General features: G+C 36.6%; 1 pseudogene; it reads left to right on the plus strand.

The window, feature by feature from the left end:
• Nucleotides 1–4,339: 4,339 nt before the first annotated feature.
• Nucleotides 4,340–18,438, plus strand: part of LOC122789099 — a 146,850-nt pseudogene continuing 132,751 nt past the window's right edge.

Consider the following 18,438-nt stretch of genomic DNA (forward strand, 5'->3'; position numbering starts at 1 on the left):
AAGAAATTCTGACAGGTTATTCTTGCTAAAACTGGTCCTAACTGCCTGTGTATGTATGAATTTGTTACTGTGCATGTCTAGTAATGTGTTAATTTTGTATATGAAGACAGTTTTTGTCTTTCACCCATTTTTTGTCAGGATATAACCTGACTCACTCTAACTAGAAGAACTTTGGTACAGAAAATAAACTGCTGAATGGAAGGATGAAGTTAATGTAAATAGTACAGCATGTTTAGAATGGATAAATAGTTTCATTTTTTTTGTGAATGGTAGGTTGGAATTTATGAACTGTATTTATTTATTAAGTTTGTTAACTGGAAGGAAGTACCTTTTTCAATCATTTTAGAGGCCTGGTGGCAGAAACATATAATAATACAGTTTAACAAGTTACAGTTTAATCAATCTGTGTCTCGTAAGTTGACCTAATTAAAAGACAAATCAACTAAATACAAATATAAAGAATTATACAGTTTTAACATATTACAAGGTAGGTATTATACATGCAAAGGATATAAAATGATGATTAGATATAAACACATTGATACTTGAAAACTGTCTGTACTCTACAAATTGAGATATGCAAGCATCCTATAATATAATCGACTCTCACAGTATAATGGTAAATGAAAGGAACTAGCAATTTATTTATTCATATGCTTATCTTACAGCAGAAAAATAGGGGGCAGTTCAACAAGGAGATGGTAATCAAAAGTGTTTTGTAAATTAGAACATGTTAAGAGAGAGATACATTAGGGTAAAGGCAGGAGCATCCTGTATACAAAAAAAATTACATTCAGATTGTTTCGGGGGAAATTTTTGAGTTGCTTGTGAAAAACAGATATTCGTTTGCCTTATTTCATGTGCTAATATGTTCCAGGTTGAAAGAGCAGATCTGGAAAAAGCTGTTTCCCCAGTGGGCCTGTATTGGACAATAGCAGTATGATTTTTAAGAAAGTTATCTAAGGAATGAAATTTTAGTTTGATTCTTACAGGGCATTAGAACTCATGCAAAAGCTTGTTTATTATAGGTCCATAGGTAAGTTCTAAGCTAGCTGCCCTTGGAGGCCATTTTAAGCTTAATCAATTTCCCTTTTTGTGTTTCAACTTAATCTATTCTATTAGGTTACAGATTGGCCTTAACCACCCAATGGTTGATAATTATATTTTAAACCCAATGAGAATAACTGGGATCATACTATAGATAATTTGAGGGGACCCATACATGGGATGAAACACTTAGTAGCTGCCAGTCCTTGGGTAAATAATCTGTTTCCAATCTATAGATCCAAGTTGCACTTGAATATGGACAGGGATGAAATTTGTTTTATGTGGATGGGAATTCTGTTCCAGAGCAAAGGTATCCTCTGCAAGATATAATTGTCCCTCCAAACCATTCTGTCGATATTGCAGAAGAAGTTTAGCTCCCTCAGCAGAGTATTTTTGATGCCATTTGACTTGCTGATATAGAACAAATCCCACCAGTAGTTGGTCAGAGGATGCCTTGTATGCCAGACACAGGTCATCTCTTAGCAGTCTGTAGGATAATGAGTATAGTGACAGGGCATTGAGTCGGTCAATGTAGGACATGTTTTTTTAGGCCTTCTGTCATTTTAGTAATGTATCTCTATGGACACTCCAGTTGTTGCATGTGTCTGGACAGATATATGCCAAAGAGGCATTATATTCAATGAGTGGCCTAATGTGAACTGAGTAAAGGTGGACAATGACATCCCTAGATCTAGGCACAATGTCTTTGCTTATAAGCTGTGAAATATAGAAATATATTAAAATGTTAACCTGAAAATTTGCTCTCTGTTTGACAGGGATCTAATTTGCTTTATTTATTTCAAGGCAGTGATGTTTGTCCCAGTGTATTAAGTAGACAAAGCTACAGGTTTTTTATTTTCTGCCTTCTACAGTACTGAGGAGTTATGGATGGAACATTATGGGTGGAACTAAATCCAAAGACTATGAGGCCATATTCTACCTAGGGATGAGAACATTAAGTGCAATAACTCTACAAACATCTTTTGTAAGAAGGGTGGAATAGTTAGATGAGTTTAAATTGTTGGATGACTTTCTAGGACTGCTGTTCTGTATGGACTTTCAAGGCTAGAGTCTGGACAAATTGGATACCTAGGGATTGTTCAGTTACACTGGGCAGTGCTGTACCATTTGGATCCTGTATGCAGAGCTGAAGAATAGGGACTTTTTACGTTCTTTTATTGTAACAAAAAGCATTGCATTGGATTTTATAGTATTAATTTATAGTTTATTTTTATTTTCTGCAAAGCCATTTCTAATGTTGTTATTTTCTATTATGGATATCTATCTATGTCAGTAAGCAAGCATCATATGCATAAAGTAGAAAATTAGTTTGAAGCAGATCTGTGAGAAGATTGTTCATAAACAGAGAAAAATGATGACCTAATATGGGACGTTGAGGCACACCTTTGGAAAGTATGGCTGTATGAGAATTATGCTCCCCAGAGGTGACATTGAATGTTGTGTTTATTGACATTTATTTATTTATTGGCGTTTGATTACTGGGAAAGTCTGATTGGGTAGAAACCCATATTTAGCAGATTCCTGAGAAGAAAAGCTCCAAATAAATACAAAACAATTTAAGAACAATAATTTTACAATCTTCAAAAATAAAACAAAAACATCTGCAGTTTAAATAATTATAACAAATTAGGCATAACATAAAAAATGGTTAAGAACTGATATAACATATATGACAATCATTTAATATTTAAAGAAATTTTAGACAGTTTGTAGAGAAACTAAAGGTAGGTTAGTTTAATGCAAACAGGAATTGCAATATGAACTGATGAAAAAAACCAGGCTTATGGTATATTTAGAGAGAAGTCAGAGAAGAGAATTTGGTAGAAGTAAGGAATTAATTAAAGAAGGGAGAATAAGGAGTTATACAGAATAAAAAGGAACTTGTTCACGCTTAAGGGGCAAATATTAGGCATTAATTACATTTATTCATTGTTCAAATGCACCTACAGTACAGCCAGGAGGTCGACTGTTGTCTTCGGAGTAAAGAAAGAGTTAACTAAATGATATATTTTATATGCAGCCCCAAGACCATTTCTGTTCACTCAATGCGGCCCCAGCAAGCCAAAATGTTGGACACCCCTGTTGTGTGTAGAGCTTACTGCTGGGCAGCATTATGGCTTTATTGTATCAGTTCTTCCTTTAAATCCAAGATTTGAGGGGTCATTCTGGACCTCTGGTTATTACCTGCTCAGAGGGTTGAATGATTTTTCTCTTCTGGATAAGTTTCCTCCCAAAATCATAATGGTTGACTGGGTACACTAAAATTATCTTTATATATGTTGTTATTTATCCTTGCTCTTGTGACTTGGCATGTGAGTGAAAGGCATTCAGGACCAATTCACCCTCTTTGTGAACAATATAGAAAATAAATGAAAATAGATTAAATTAGACTTTTTCCTGTTACCATAATTCCAAAAATGTAGGTATTTTCATTGTAATGTATTACAACGTTAAACTGATAAGCTTGTTCTAGCAATCCTTCACCATATAAAAAGTACCGTGTGTGTGTGTGTGTGTGTGTGTGTGTGTGTGTGTGTGTGTGTGTGTGTGTGTGTGTGTGTGTGTGTGCGCATGCACGTGTACGTATGTGAATAGCAGAATGACATGTTATAGCTGCTGTGTACTAAACCATTAGTACTTTATATGAATCATTTGGTGCCACAATTCAGACAGATTGCCATAAAATTAACAAAAAAAAAAAAATCAGCAGGTTTTATTCTGCTGTTGCTCACTGACACAAATTAGTGAAGCCACTGTCTCATCTAACATATGCAAACCTATCAGTTTTATCTATATTTGTTCTTATTACAGCATGGATTTATTTATCATTCCAAGGGAAAGGTCATACAGTTTGGGTATGTACTCAAGTAACAGTATGTGAAGAACTCAGATGATTTTGCAATGGTTCATACTGAATTGCCTTGGGAAAGTAACTCACTGTATCTCCATACCATATAATCGTCTGCTATTTTGTAATGTTTAAAGGAGATGTTGTTAATGTCTACAGTGGTTGTAACTGAACCGCCTGCCAAAAAAACAACAAATGAAAGAACATCCCATAAGTTATAATGTCACCCAAGAAAAAAGATCATGTGACTTTATGTTACTGTTGGGTGGTTGTCAGCCTGTCATTTGAATCTTAGCTATGAAAATGGCAGCCAAAATACTTCATCCAGGGATGCTTTATTGCCCTAATATAGCAAATTAGGTCAATGCCCTTTGCAGACAGATTCCTATAAAAGCAGTCCCTGAACAAGTTCAAGTTTTATCTTTCAAGAAGCACTTCTCTTGAGGTATGTGTCATTAATTGCTTGCACGTTCTGTTTAATAAATGCTTATGTTTTTGGGAAACTAATCACTGGGGTCAATTCTGCTAAATCGACCTCTTCATAATTCTTAAAATCAACATAGATTGTGAGGTGTGGGGGAGTAGTACCCAAAGTTAGGGAATACACTTGGTTAGTGGTTAGGCAGCAAGGAAGGAGAATTAATCCTTTCTCTTGGGGCAGAAGAATATTTCTGCAGTGACTGGTGCTGCCCTGTGAAGTCTGTGCTCAGATCTTCTCCTGAGGCAGAAGAATGTTTCTGCAGTGACTGGTGCTGCCCTGTGAAGTCTGCGCTCAGATCTTCTCCTGGGGCAGAAGAATGTTTCTGCAGTGACTGGTGCTGCCCTGTGACGTCTGTGCTCAGATCTTCTCCTGGGGTTGAAATATGTTATTACAGGACAGGTGCTGCCTGTGCAGACTGAGCATCTATTGCAAGGGGACTTGTGCAGGAGAGGAATTATCATTGGGTCTCTCTAGACATTTTATTCTTTTGTGTAGAAAATATACTTCCAGGAACCTCAGAAATTTCTCTGAACATCAACATTCTTTACACTTTCCTGAAGAGGTTATGATGTTGCTGATGTGAATGCACATAAATCTTGTTTACTTTATTCCATTTTATTTAATTTTATAGTCTGCTTATGTAAGTCAGGATCTACATATCAATCTTTAACTTCAAGGTCTACTGAAGGGAGAAGGATTCCTCATTAAAACTGTCGGCTCCTAGAGCTTTCTTTATGCAATATTATTATTATTACTGAGGCTTAAACTAAATAGAGTTTTCTCTAAAAGAAAATAGCTGATGTGTTAGTAAAATAATATGTGCATAATAAAACAGAATTAAATACAATAAATTTATATGTGATTCGAACAAAGGATAAAACCTAGGGGGTACTAATAAGCTTTATCCTGCAATGTTGAGTTCAATTCACTCCGTCTCTATTGGTAAAAGCTGTGAATCTTAGCATGTCACTTAGTTATACATTGCTTCTGTGTAATCCTTTAAAATAAGTGGATTTAACCAGTTAACAAATGTATAAAATAAACTAATTAATCTGGCTCCTATCAAGTTAAAACTTCAGCTTGCTGTTTAGCTGAAAAGCATCAGTAGCAGTTCTTATTTGAATAGTTGTCCCAGACCCAATAATTGATGACAGATGATAGACGTATCAAAAACCTTTTAGAAATGTCATGCACTGTCAAGTGGACTTTGAGTTTTAAAACATAGCATCAGAATTTCAAATTGTCCTTTTTCTGAGACTTATTATTTTGTGCAATCTGTTATTTAATTAATTGATTAGGCCTATTAAAGCATCATTAAACTTACTGATAAATAATAAACAGTATATTAACTAATATAGGTGAACCGCCTTACCCCCTACAAATTTAGTGTAATCAAATAAGTGCAGCTCTGTATGGAGTGATCATTGTATGGGATGTAGAACACATTTCAATCTGAGATTTCAAGAACAGCAAAACCACCATGGGGTATGGTTACCTTGAAAGTACATAAACAAGTCTTAACTGTTTCTTCTTTTATAAGCTTGAAAGGTTTTGTTGTGATAACAAAAGTTCTAATCAAGCTGTAATTTTTTAAGTGCATATATATCTCTCATGACTACAGTTTGGAAGAAGGCAAACAGGCCCAATCGATAAATGACTTTTGATGTTATAAAAACTTGACTCATGGGTTACATTTCTAAACACTGAAATCAGTGTTTAGACAGGAATCCAATTGTTAGCATTGCTTCCGTAAAGCATTTGGGACTCATTCACTTTTCAACTGGGGTACTTCCTATGAAGAATTTGCATGTGCTTCCCATATCCAAATTATTTACTGGCAGAATTTCAGTTTTTCCACACATTTCTGTGCATGTCTAGTAATGTGTTAATTTTCTATATGAAGACGTTTTTTGTCTTCCACCAGTTCTTTGTCAGCATATAAACCGTCTCACTGTAACTAGAAGAAATTTGGTACAGAAAATATACTGTTGAATGGAAGGATGAAGTTAATGTAAATAGTACAGCATGTTTAGAATGGATGGATAGCTTCAGATATTTTTGTGAATGGTAGGTTGGAATTTATGAAGTCTATTTATTTATTGTTTGTAAACTGGGAGGAAGTACCCTTTTCAATCATTTAAGAGGTCTGGTGGCAAATACATATAATAATACAGTCTGACAAATTACAATTTAGTCAGTTTGTATCTCATAAGTTAACTAAATTGAAAGACATGTCAACTAAATACAAAGACAAAGAATTATACAGTTTTAACATATTACAAGGTAGATATTATACATTCAAAGGATATAAAACAATCATTAGATATAAACACATTGATACATGAAAACTGTCTGTAATATACAAATTGGGATACACAATCATCCTATGGTATAATCGACTTTAATCATATAATGGCAAATGAAAGGAACTAGCAAGGAATTTATTCATATGCTTATATTACAGCAGAAAAAGAGGGGGCAGTTCAACAAGGAGATGGTAATCAAAAGTGTTTTGTAAATTAGAACATGTTAAGAGAGAGATATGTTAGGTTAAAGGCAGGATCATTCTGTATACAAAAAAAATTACATTCAGATTGTTTCGGGGGACATTTTTGATTTGCTTTTGAAAAATAGGTAGAATATTCATTTGTCTTATTTAATCAGGTAATATATTGGGCCTGTATTGGACTATAGCAGTATGATTTCTAAGAAAGTTATTTAAGGAATGAAATTTTAGTTTGATTTTTAGAGGGTAGTAGGACTCATGCATAAGCTTGCATAATTATTATAGGTTCATATGTAAGTACTAAGCTAGCTGCCCTTGTAGGCCATTTTAAGCCTAGCCAGTTTCCCTTTTTGTGTTTCAGAATAATCTATCCCATTAGGTTAGAGACTGGCCTTAAGTATCCCATGGTTGATAATTATATTTTAAACCCAATGAGAATAACTGGGATCATACTATAGATAATTTGAGGGGACGCATACATGGGATGACTGCCAGTCCTTGGGTAGATTTTCTGTTTGCAATCCATAGATCCAAGTTACACTTGAATATGGACAAGGATGAAGTTTGTTTTATGTGGATGTGAATTCTGTTCCAGAGCAGCGGTATGCTCTGCAAGTTATAATTGTCCCTGCAAACAATTCTGTTGATGTTGCAGAAGAGGTTTAGTTCCCTCAACTGAGTATTTTTGATGCTATTTGACTTGTTGATGTGTAGTAAACCCACCAGTAGTGGATCAGAGGATGCCTTGTATGACAAACACAGGTCATCTCTTAGTAGTCTGTAGGATACCGAGTAAAGTGAGAGGGCATTGAGTCAGTTCATGTAGGACATGTTTTTTAGGCCGTGTGTCCTTTTTGTAAGGTATCTCTGTGGACATTGTTGCATGTGTCTGGACAAATACATGCCAAAGAAGCATTATATTCAATGAGTGGCCTAATGTAGGCTTTGTAAAGGGGACAATGACATCCCTAGATCTAGACACAATCCCTTTGATATGAAATATAAAAATATATTAAAATGTTAACATGAAAAATTTCTCTCTGACAGGAAACTAATTGGCTTTATGTATCTCAAGGCAATGATTTTGTCCCAATGTATTATGCAGATGAATCTACAGGTTTTATTTTCAGCTTTCCACAGTATGGAGGAGTTATGGGTTGAACCAAATACAAAGATTATGAGGCCATATTCTACTCTAGGGATAAGAACATTAAGAGCAGTAACTCTACGAACATGTTTATAAGAAGGTTAGAATAGTTAGGTGAGTTTAAGTCGTCGGATGATGTTCTAGGATAGTTGTTCTGTATGGGCTTTCAAGGCTAGAGTCTGGACAAGATAGATACCTAAAGAACATTGCTCAGTTACAGTGGGTAGTGCTGTACCATGTGGATCCTGCACACATAGCTGAAAAATAGGGGCTTTTAGGTTCTTTTGTTGTAACAAAAAGCATTGCATTGGATTTTATAGTATTCATTTATAGTTTATTTTTATTTTCTGCAAGCCATTTGCAATGTTAGGAGAAGATAGACTCACAGTATTTTCTATGATGCTGTCTGTGAGAAGATTGTTCATAAATAGAGAAAAATGATGACCTAATATGGGACGTTGAGGCACAGCTTTAGAAAGTATGTCTGTATGACAATTATGCTCCCTGGAGGTGACATTGAATGTTGTGTTTATTAACATTTAATTTATTGACATTTTGATTACTGGGAAAGTCTGACTGGGTAGAAATCCATATTCAGCGAGGTGAGAGGAGAAAAGCTCCAAGTTAGTACAAAACATTTTAAGAACAATTATTTTACAATCTTCAAAAATAAAACAAAAACATCTGCAGCTTAAATAATTATAAGACATTAGGCATAATATAAAAAACATTGGATAAGAATTGATATGTTATATGACAATCATTTAGTATTTCGAAACATTTTAGACAGTTTGCAGAGAAATTAAAGGTAAGTTAGTTTAATACAAACAGGAATTGCAATATGAACTGATGGAAAAACAGACTTATGGTATAGTTAGAGAGAAGTCAGAGAAGAGAATTTGGTAGAAGTAAGGAATTAATTAAAGAAGGGAGAATAAGGAGTTATACAGAATAAAAAGGAACTTGTTCACGTTTAGGGATATAGTTTATCCTAGTTTTGAGCAAGAACAGAGCCAGATTTTAGTTATGAAGTCTTTCAGAGTGGTTTTGAAAGATGGGAGGGAGAGTTTGACCTGAGGGATCCAAGTAAGTTGTTCCAGGCCTTAGCAACCTTGTACAAATACAGACAATGCCCAGCAGTTTTGCTATGTTTGTAGACAGACAGGAGTTTTTGATCAATAGATCATAATGCCTAACTGTGAACATAGGCAAGTAGAATGTTTGTTGTTGTGCTGGACAGGTAGATGGATGTTTTAAAAATGTTATAGGTGGTAAGAAGCCGTGTTCATGTTAGTGGATGCACCAGTTCTAACCATTTTAGGCTTTTTAGTGCTATACAGTGGTGTGTTCTGAAAGAGGTATTTGCTGCAAATTCAGCAACTTTGTTATAGCATCATTCAAGTTTTAAGTTTTGTGAAACCCGGAGGTTAGTGAGGATGGGTCATGGGAGCACTATAAAGAAGTATGGGGAGGAGATACGTAGTGGCAGTGTAGTTTTAGTTCTGTCAGTGAGAAAGTTTTTGGCTCTGTAAAGTATCCCTAGTTTTTGATGGGTTGTTTCTTATGCAACATTGTATATGCAGATCAAATATAATATTATCATCTACTATGACCCCTAATAATTTACTATAAGAAGTGACTTCAATGATTGTATTATAAAGAGAGAGGATTTTAAGTTTTGTTTTTTTTTCATGAAAGAGGGATTTGGGGGAACAAAGTAGTAGTTTGATCTTTTTTGGGTTGAGAATGTACATTGTGTTAAAAAGATAGTTTTTAAAGCAAGAACAAACATTATCTGAAAATCCAGAGGAAGAAAGTCTTTAAGGTAGAAGATAATGTTTAACCTTAACAAATGTATTTTCTAAGCATAGAAATATATCACTGGTTAAGATTCCTAATTGCATGTTAGACATGATGTTGCCAAATTAGAAATGTATGGCAATAATAGTGCAACATTTAGCTTTGAATCTGTATTGTCTGTCAGTAAGAATATTGCAAGTTTGAATCTACTCCACAATTTGTTGTTACTTTTTTTTAATTATTATTGGGCAGATGTTAGCAATTAGTTGGATGTTGTTTAGAAATGTGTGGTTGTTGATATTAGTCATCAGAATTGTAAAAAAATGTTTCAAACTGTGGATAACTGTGTGAATGCCTAAAGAGAAATATTAAAACCAAATGCACATAGATAAATATTCTGACTATGCATGCCTTTGTGAGAACTGACATAGCCTAGAAACAGCAGGACGCTTGGTAAAACAGTGACAATTTACACAACAGGATAAGTAGGGCAGGAATGCTAACAGCATATAATACCAGACTGCTGTTGTACATTGATACGACCTTAGTTCAGTTGGACAGGTTAAGTAGGGCAGGAACACTAACAGCATATAATACCAGACTGCTGTTGTGCATTGATACGACCTTAGTTCAGTTGGACAGGTTAAGTAGGGCAGGAACACTAACAGCATATAATACCAGACTGCTGTTGTGCATTGATACGACCTTAGTTCAGTTGGACAGGTTAAGTAGGGCAGGAACACTAACAGCATATAATACCAGACTGCTGTTGTGCATTGATACGACCTTAGTTCAGTTGGACAGGTTAAGTAGGGCAGGAACACTAACAGCATATAATACCAGACTGCTGTTGTGCATTGATACAGTCTTAGTTCAGTTGGACAGGTTAAGTAGGGCAGGAACACTAACAGCATATAATACCAGACTGCTGTTGTGCATTGATATGACCTTAGTTCAGTTGGACAGGTTAAGTAGGGCAGGAACACTAACAACATATAATACCAGACTGAGTTCAGGTGGGCAGGAACACTAACAGCATATAATACCAGACTGCTGTTGTGCATTGATACGACCTTAGTTCAGTTGGACAGGTTAAGTAGGGCAGGAACACTAACAGCATATAATACCAGACTGCTGTTGTGCATTGATATGACCTTAGTTCAGTTGGACAGGTTAAGTAGGGCAGGAACACTAACAGCATATAATACCAGACTGCTGTTGTGCATTGATATGACCTTAGTTCAGTTGGACAGGTTAAGTAGGGCAGGAACACTAACAGCATATAATACCAGACTGCTGTGGTGCATTGATACAGTCTTAGTTCAGGTGGACATATTTGTGTCAGTGCTTGTTGCTGATGTTTACTTATTCTTACAGCACACAATGTCACGTTGTCACTGTGTACTGATACCACCGTTATTCATGTGCAGGTATCTGGTATCAGTCCACATAGCAGGCGTTTATTAATTCTAACAGAACATAAAGTTACATTGCCACTGTGCACTGATGCATCATTATTTAGGTGGTGGTGTTAGGTGTAAGTGCTCATAGCAGACAGTTACTAATTTTAGTGGTGTACATCAGCAAGCTGCCGTTGTACACAGACACTATATTTATTCATTTGGTGGGATGCGGTGCCCCTTTTCATACCTAGCATGCAGTAATTTTAACAGAAGGTAATACCGCACGTTCAGTGTGCTCTCGTACCATCTATATTCAGGTGGGGATGTCTGCTGTTAGTGCAAATAGACTAATAAATGAATAAATAACTCCCAAACGCTAAAGGTGGTCTGTCACAAAAACAGTCAATATAAAACTTTGACCTGTCCCTTGAAGATATCCGATGACTGTCTTCCTCAGATCGTATTTTCATTTTATTTTCGTTTTATTCATATTAAAGGACTACATTTTAATTGGAACACTGCTCAAATAGACTAATAGGTACTTCTGTTTATAGACAAATAATAGCAGGTTTAGGTGCTTTAGCCCTTTGGAACTGCAGGTCCTCTCTACAGTTCCACTGTGGAACATTAAATGACAAGACCCCAGCATCAGAAATGCTGAAAAAATGCCTTAAATACAAAAGGGGGAAATTAACTACATATTTTTTTTTTTTTTTTGCAGGTAGGCCAGCCCCCTGCACACCCAAATGTATCTGCCATCTCCACTGTTGCACCAAGTTAAAGAAGGGAGAAATCACCTCGAAATAGGGAATCCCTGCTGTAGGGACTGCCTTAGAAATTGCACTGGCAGTGATTTCATATGTGGCTGGCACTGTGTTCCTCCATGTCTTATTCTTCAGGCAACTGACAGAGAATTTTTCCTTGGCCACTGTGGAAATATCTTACTACAAAATAAAAAAAAACAAAGTATTACTAGATTAATTTGAGCTACAAAATAAAAAAAACAAAGTATTACTAGATTAATTTGAGCTACTGCGGTGGTGGTGCTGCAGTTGTCCCGTTCGATTCTCAGCTAGAGCATCTTCTGTGTGGAGGCATATGAAAATCCACTAAGTTCCACTGTGGCGACCTCTAACCGGGAAAAGCCAAAAGACACAAACAAAAACTAGATTAATTTGAGCTGAACAGTTAACCTCTTAAATAACCAATAGTGAAACAACTTTTTTAACACAATAGTTTAATTTGTAAACTATGCCAGTTTTCAAAATTTGCTGTTTTTCTGTTTTTCCCCAAGCCATCTTCCTGATTCATGAAACAACAAGTTAGTAGAGATAAAAAGGTAGACGAGAAATGAAAATATTCAACTACATAGGTCAATACCCACACAGCAGATATGTGTATCTACTACCAAAATCTTCCAGAATGAAAGCTTTGACAAAAGTGAGGGTGTCTATTTAATCTGATTATAACTTATTGTTTCCATTGTCTTGGTTAAGCCATTGGGAAATGTCCTTTTCAGTGGTAATTTATACAATAATATCTCATCATGTCTGCTCCCTGTTAAGGAGGCTTGGCATTGTGTGTTTCAATAACACAATAATGCCCAGCACACCTATGTGCTCTTGTAAGCATGGAGGTATGGCCAACACCCAAAACTCAGTAAGAATGGTATTCCATAATTGATAAGTTACCTTTTACTGGCCTAAATGCTGTGAATGTTCAAGCTCATTAATATTCCTCTGGTTCTGTGACTAACTTTATTGACTGCTATGGAAGACTGCAACATATAGATTTCCATACAAGGTTTTATTCCGGTACATTACTTACATGTTCCATGGTTTTGAATTTCTAGAAAATGGTCACTGGAGATCCCATATTTTATTTTAAGAATGACTTTGTGAGGACAACAGTACTTACTAGCTTCAAAACCACATTTGCAATCCACAGAGAAAATATGCACCCAGTTTTCTTTCTACAGCCCAAAACCTTAATGTAAGCTTGTTGATAGTATACAGATGTAATAACTGAAGAACAGGAAAACTGCAAAAGGTGACAAGCTTCCGAAGTAGGAAAACATTATAACAACTAAATGACTTTGTGAAGCAGCACAGATTATATTAAAAATAACTGGCCCTTTTATTAAGGACAGCCATTATTCATATTTTGGACTGCCAGATATTGGTTCTCATTACATAACTACATTTGTTATTGAAGCAGTTGAATGACTGCTTTTATCATCTGTCTGTCTGTCCATCTATGTATCTCTGAGTAATCACCTTGAAAGTCTGCACGGCAGAGTGGTATCCATTTTTTATAACAAATTGCACATCATGGCCTCATATAACTGCATCAGTTTTGTAAGGAAGGGGATAGTCAAGATCATAAAAAATCAGCTGTTGTTAAATTACACATGGCAGTGTAGAGTATTTAGTTAATGTGATGAGCAGTAAATAAGCGCATTCTGAAGACGTGAATTTAACTCTTTTAAGTTTCCATGTCTTCCTGAGAAGACACTAATTCATTCATGATAAAAGGGTGAGCAAAAAGTGAGCAGCTCTCTGGGAATGTGATCAGTGTTTTGAAATAGAAAAGTAGAAAAAAAAAAAAAAGCAAAACATTTTTGCAGTGTGGTAAGCTGCTCTTCCCCCAAACTCAGATGTCAGCGGCTATACCCCTCCATTCCCACTACTTATATAAACCAGCTTTAAGTCCAGCCATCACAGGAAAGGGGAACTCTCCAGCACACTGGAAGTTGATGTTCCAGAAAATAGCCTAGCAATCATATACTAGTGAGTGACCTTATGAGTAATGATCACTGGTGCTTTAAAAACAAGCCTGGCTCTCTTCCAGTCTTTATTTTCATGCTATGTGACATATACCAGGTGTCTCGTGAGACCAGTAGGTTACCTCTTTAAAGAACATATATTCTTAAAATGGGTGACTGCCTATCAGAATTAAACAAAATTCCATGAGCCTTTTACCTGACCTATCCCCAAGAGGAGGCAGCACAGAGCCATCTTCAAATGTGATCTGTTTTTGTTAAATTTAAGATTAGTTCTTGTGTAATAACAAAAACTTCTGACATTTTAGCTCATAGAGCAGTGGTTGACACCAACGTTTACAAAATCTGGAACAGTGAATTCTGTTGTTTACTAGGAAATGACACAGCAGCCTTAAACTCGGTGAAGTTTTTCTTGTGATACTTTTTGTTTAGAAGTCCTGAACAGACCAATAGAGACCAGTAACTAAGTAATACAATATTCTGATAACATTATTGCATAACTAAAAATAAAAAGCCTTTACTGAACTTACACACACACACACACACACACACACACACACACACACACACACACACATAATTATTTCATAGAGACTCATTTAAAAGTACCAGAGAAAATATTATTTTGCATTTTGAAGAATTTTGCACTTTGATATGAATGGAAGGAAAATAAATGAAATAAACTGTAAACACTATCACAGTATTGTAAAGTATACTATTTGTACTGATTCATGCTGTGTTTTATTTTATTTTCTAGACTACTTCAGGCTAATAGTTTCTCTGTTGTCTTGGATAGTTCAGGTAAGTTACTTAGAGATATACCAGTTTTATTTTTGTTGCCTTGAATGTCTCATAGCTACCCCCCACATGCACACAAACACACACACACACATACGTGCACATGCAAGCAGGCTCACTGACATGCACACATACCCACACACACACACACACACACACACACACACACACACACACACACACACACACACACACACACATGGACACACATATGTGCATGCATGTGTATTGCACACAAGTTTAAGGAGATGATATTTCTGATTTTATAATTACATACAAGTTGTGGTGTTTCTGATAAAACAAACAAATAAAGTAAGATTTAGAAAGAAAAAATATATTAAGGATAACCATCAGTGGTGAAGGATCTGAAGTTATGTACTGCTATAGGTATGACTGGTAATTTTGCAAATAATTTATAGTTTTGAATTATTTACTGGTTAAGACTTAACAGAGGGACAATAGACAGGCTGTTCCATGTAACACAGACTGCTGGTGAAATAACAATATCTATAGTCTGAGCTTGTAGAAATCAATCAGACAGAATAAGTTTTACATGCACTGAAAGATATACAGATGTTTCTATCCCCTTAACAATGTAGCACAAAGATTTCTGAACCCAGATTTTACCATCTAAACTCATAATTGTCTTAAAATTGTGTGGAAAACAATAGATCACAGGGTGCTCTGCAGTAAAGTATGTATTTTTTGCCTGGTAAACACTGAATACTGCAGATGCCATGGTCAGTGCATGAGTGGCCATTTTACCTAGTCCTGAAATACAACACAAGAGAGATCCTTTTATAAAAAATGGTTCCCAAAAAGTGGCTTGCATCCAATACTAGAAATAAAATCAGCACAGTAGTGTGGAATAAAACACAGCAAAGGGGCATTATTTAATAAAAGCTAAGCCTTTTAATCATTCAAAGTTCATTATAAATCTCATGCATTGACTTGGTTGTATGGCACAGAGGAAAAACCCTGACTATGACCTAGGTGACCTAAGTCTCAGTAGTCTCTTGGATACTGGGCTTTGTCTACCAAACCAGTGATAGGAGCATGTAGGTGGGATCATGCACATACAGGGGAGAGCACACTCACGTCAACCATCAAGTGGTGATGTTGGCTCCCCATAAAACACCCTTATCCACTGCATGTAAATATTGTAGTTAGAGGAGGAAATGCCTAGTAGTGCCCTGGTCTGGGGGCAAACTGGGTCCATTCATGAAGCATAACAGACATTAGGATGGATGCATTAACTGTCCCCTCAAAGATGTACAGATGTGATGCAGAAAGGAGGAAAAACATTACCATGGCTACCCAGAAGGTGGCCCACTCTGATCAGTGCTGTTTCAAGTATGAGGTATTTGAGATTGGCTCATAGGAGAGGGCAGTGTTCAGCATGCAAGGTGAGGAAAAGCATATAGAAAAGTGAATGTGTTATGGTAAAGGTGGCATGAATGCGCATGTGTGTGCGTGTGTGTGTGTGTGTGTGTGTGTGTGTGTGTGTGTGTGTGTGTGTGTGTGTGTGTGTGTGTGTGTGCGTGTGTGTGTGTGTGTGCGTGTGTGTGGATCTGTTTGCTTATGTACTGTCTGTGCACATGAGGGGGTTAGTCTAAGTGCCTTTTTAACTTACTGGACACAGTACCTGATCACAGAGTCATAGCACTATGCCCAAATCTGCAGTTTGTTGTTATGCCTGCATTTCTTTAAGTACGGTGACGTGCCCTGCAAGGATTATTATTCTGTTGCAGAAGAAAAGAATATAGCATTTTAAATATAAAAGTACAGGTTTTTGTCAGATTATATGTGTTTTGTTTCTGCACATTTGACTTTTTGCACATTGTATAGGACTGGCAGCAGTTTTAAAAGACAAAATACTGCAGATGTCGCAACAACAATATATACAGACTAAAACATCCACTCTTGGCTAAAAGTCCTCCTTTAACTATAAAAATCACAGCTTTACTTTAATGATGTGGAATTATAACAATCCTAGTTTAGCTGGACGTCTTTGAATTATAACATTCCAAACTATATATTTGAATAAAAACAATCCCAACTTAATTATATATCCTATAATTTTAATGAAACCATAATTATGGACGGTGCAGTGGCATAACATTAGCATCGTTGTCTCACAGCAAGAGATTCTCCAAATCGATTCTTGGCTTTGGTTCCTGCTGTGCAGTCTGCATGTCCTCCCTGTATTTGTATGGGTTTCCTCCCATGTTACAAAGACATGCATCTGGAGTGTCTCTCCCTAGGCCTCTGATGAAAATTGTCTTGTTCCAAGTCTGACTTTCCCGGTAAACAAATAATAATGATATACTTTTTTAATTATAATAATCCCATATTTAGTTATGCATCATACAATTATAAATATCCCTTCTATATATATGCACAATGAAGAAGTCTGCTGTTTAAGATCATAATGTATTGCATGTAGATCTGTAGTTAGAAGGAACCGGGTTTGTGATTATATGAGTCAATGTATGTTTTTTCTCATTGTAAGTTGTGTCCATGTCTGAGTGGATGAGCATGCTGCATTCGGTGGGTATTTGTGTTTTTGTAGGAATGTCTGTATTTCCCCACATGTGCCCCAGAGACTATGTGAATGTGTATGTGTGTGTGTGTGTGTGTGTGTGTGTGTGTGTGTGTGTGTGTGTGTGTGTGTGTGTGTGTGTGTGTGTGTGTGTGTGTGTGTGTGCGTGTGTGCGTGTGTGTGTGTGTGTGTGTGTGTCTGTGCACAGCAGGTGCGCATGCGTGCATGAGTGAGCAAATATATAGTGTGGCCTGATAGCTTAGCAGTAAGGTGCCGGACTGAGGAACCAATCGTTGCAAGCTTGAAAATTGCACAAAGGTGGTGCCACTACTGCCTGGGAAACTATCATCCCATTAACTTGACAAGTCTGATCTGTAAAGCCATGGAACATATTATTATTATTATGGCTATCATAAACAAGGACATAGGCAATCTCCAAGCACTCGACCTCACCCAATTCGGATTTGTTAGGGGCAGATATTGCCTACTGAACCTAGTTGACTTCTTTGAGGCTGTCACCAAAGATCTGGATGAGGGGAAAGTCAATACATACAGCTTATCTTGACCTGGCCAAGGCCTTTGACAAAATCCCTCACTAGGTCATCATTGAAAAGCTAACACAACTTGGTGTTAATCCCTGTCTCATCAGATGGGTGGCCAGCTGGCTCACAGATAGGACCCACAAGGTCAAAATAGGTGCCACCACCTCCGATAGCAGACCTGTCACAAGTGGTGTTCTCCAGGGATCTGCCATGGGACTCCTACTGTTTGCATCTACTTCTCAGAGGTCTAGGTAAAATAAAAGGGCCTATGGATGACCAAGTTTGTGGATGACTGTATGTTAGGTGCTGCTATTGACCTCCCAAATGATGTTAACATACTACAAGAGTGCCTCACAGCTACAAATAACTGGTGCCAAAGTCATGGCCTTAACTTAAACACAAAAAATGTATTATCATACCATTTGGCAAAAACACAGCCACTACTGCTTACCACATCAATGACAGCCCACTAAGCACACAACCTGTGGTGAGACACATGGACACTCAAGCTGACAACAATC

The sequence above is a fragment of the Protopterus annectens genome, chromosome 14.part0 (assembly GCF_019279795.1).
Source record: "Protopterus annectens isolate FY-2018-M chromosome 14.part0, PAN1.0, whole genome shotgun sequence".
NCBI classification, from domain to species: domain Eukaryota; kingdom Metazoa; phylum Chordata; order Ceratodontiformes; family Protopteridae; genus Protopterus; species Protopterus annectens.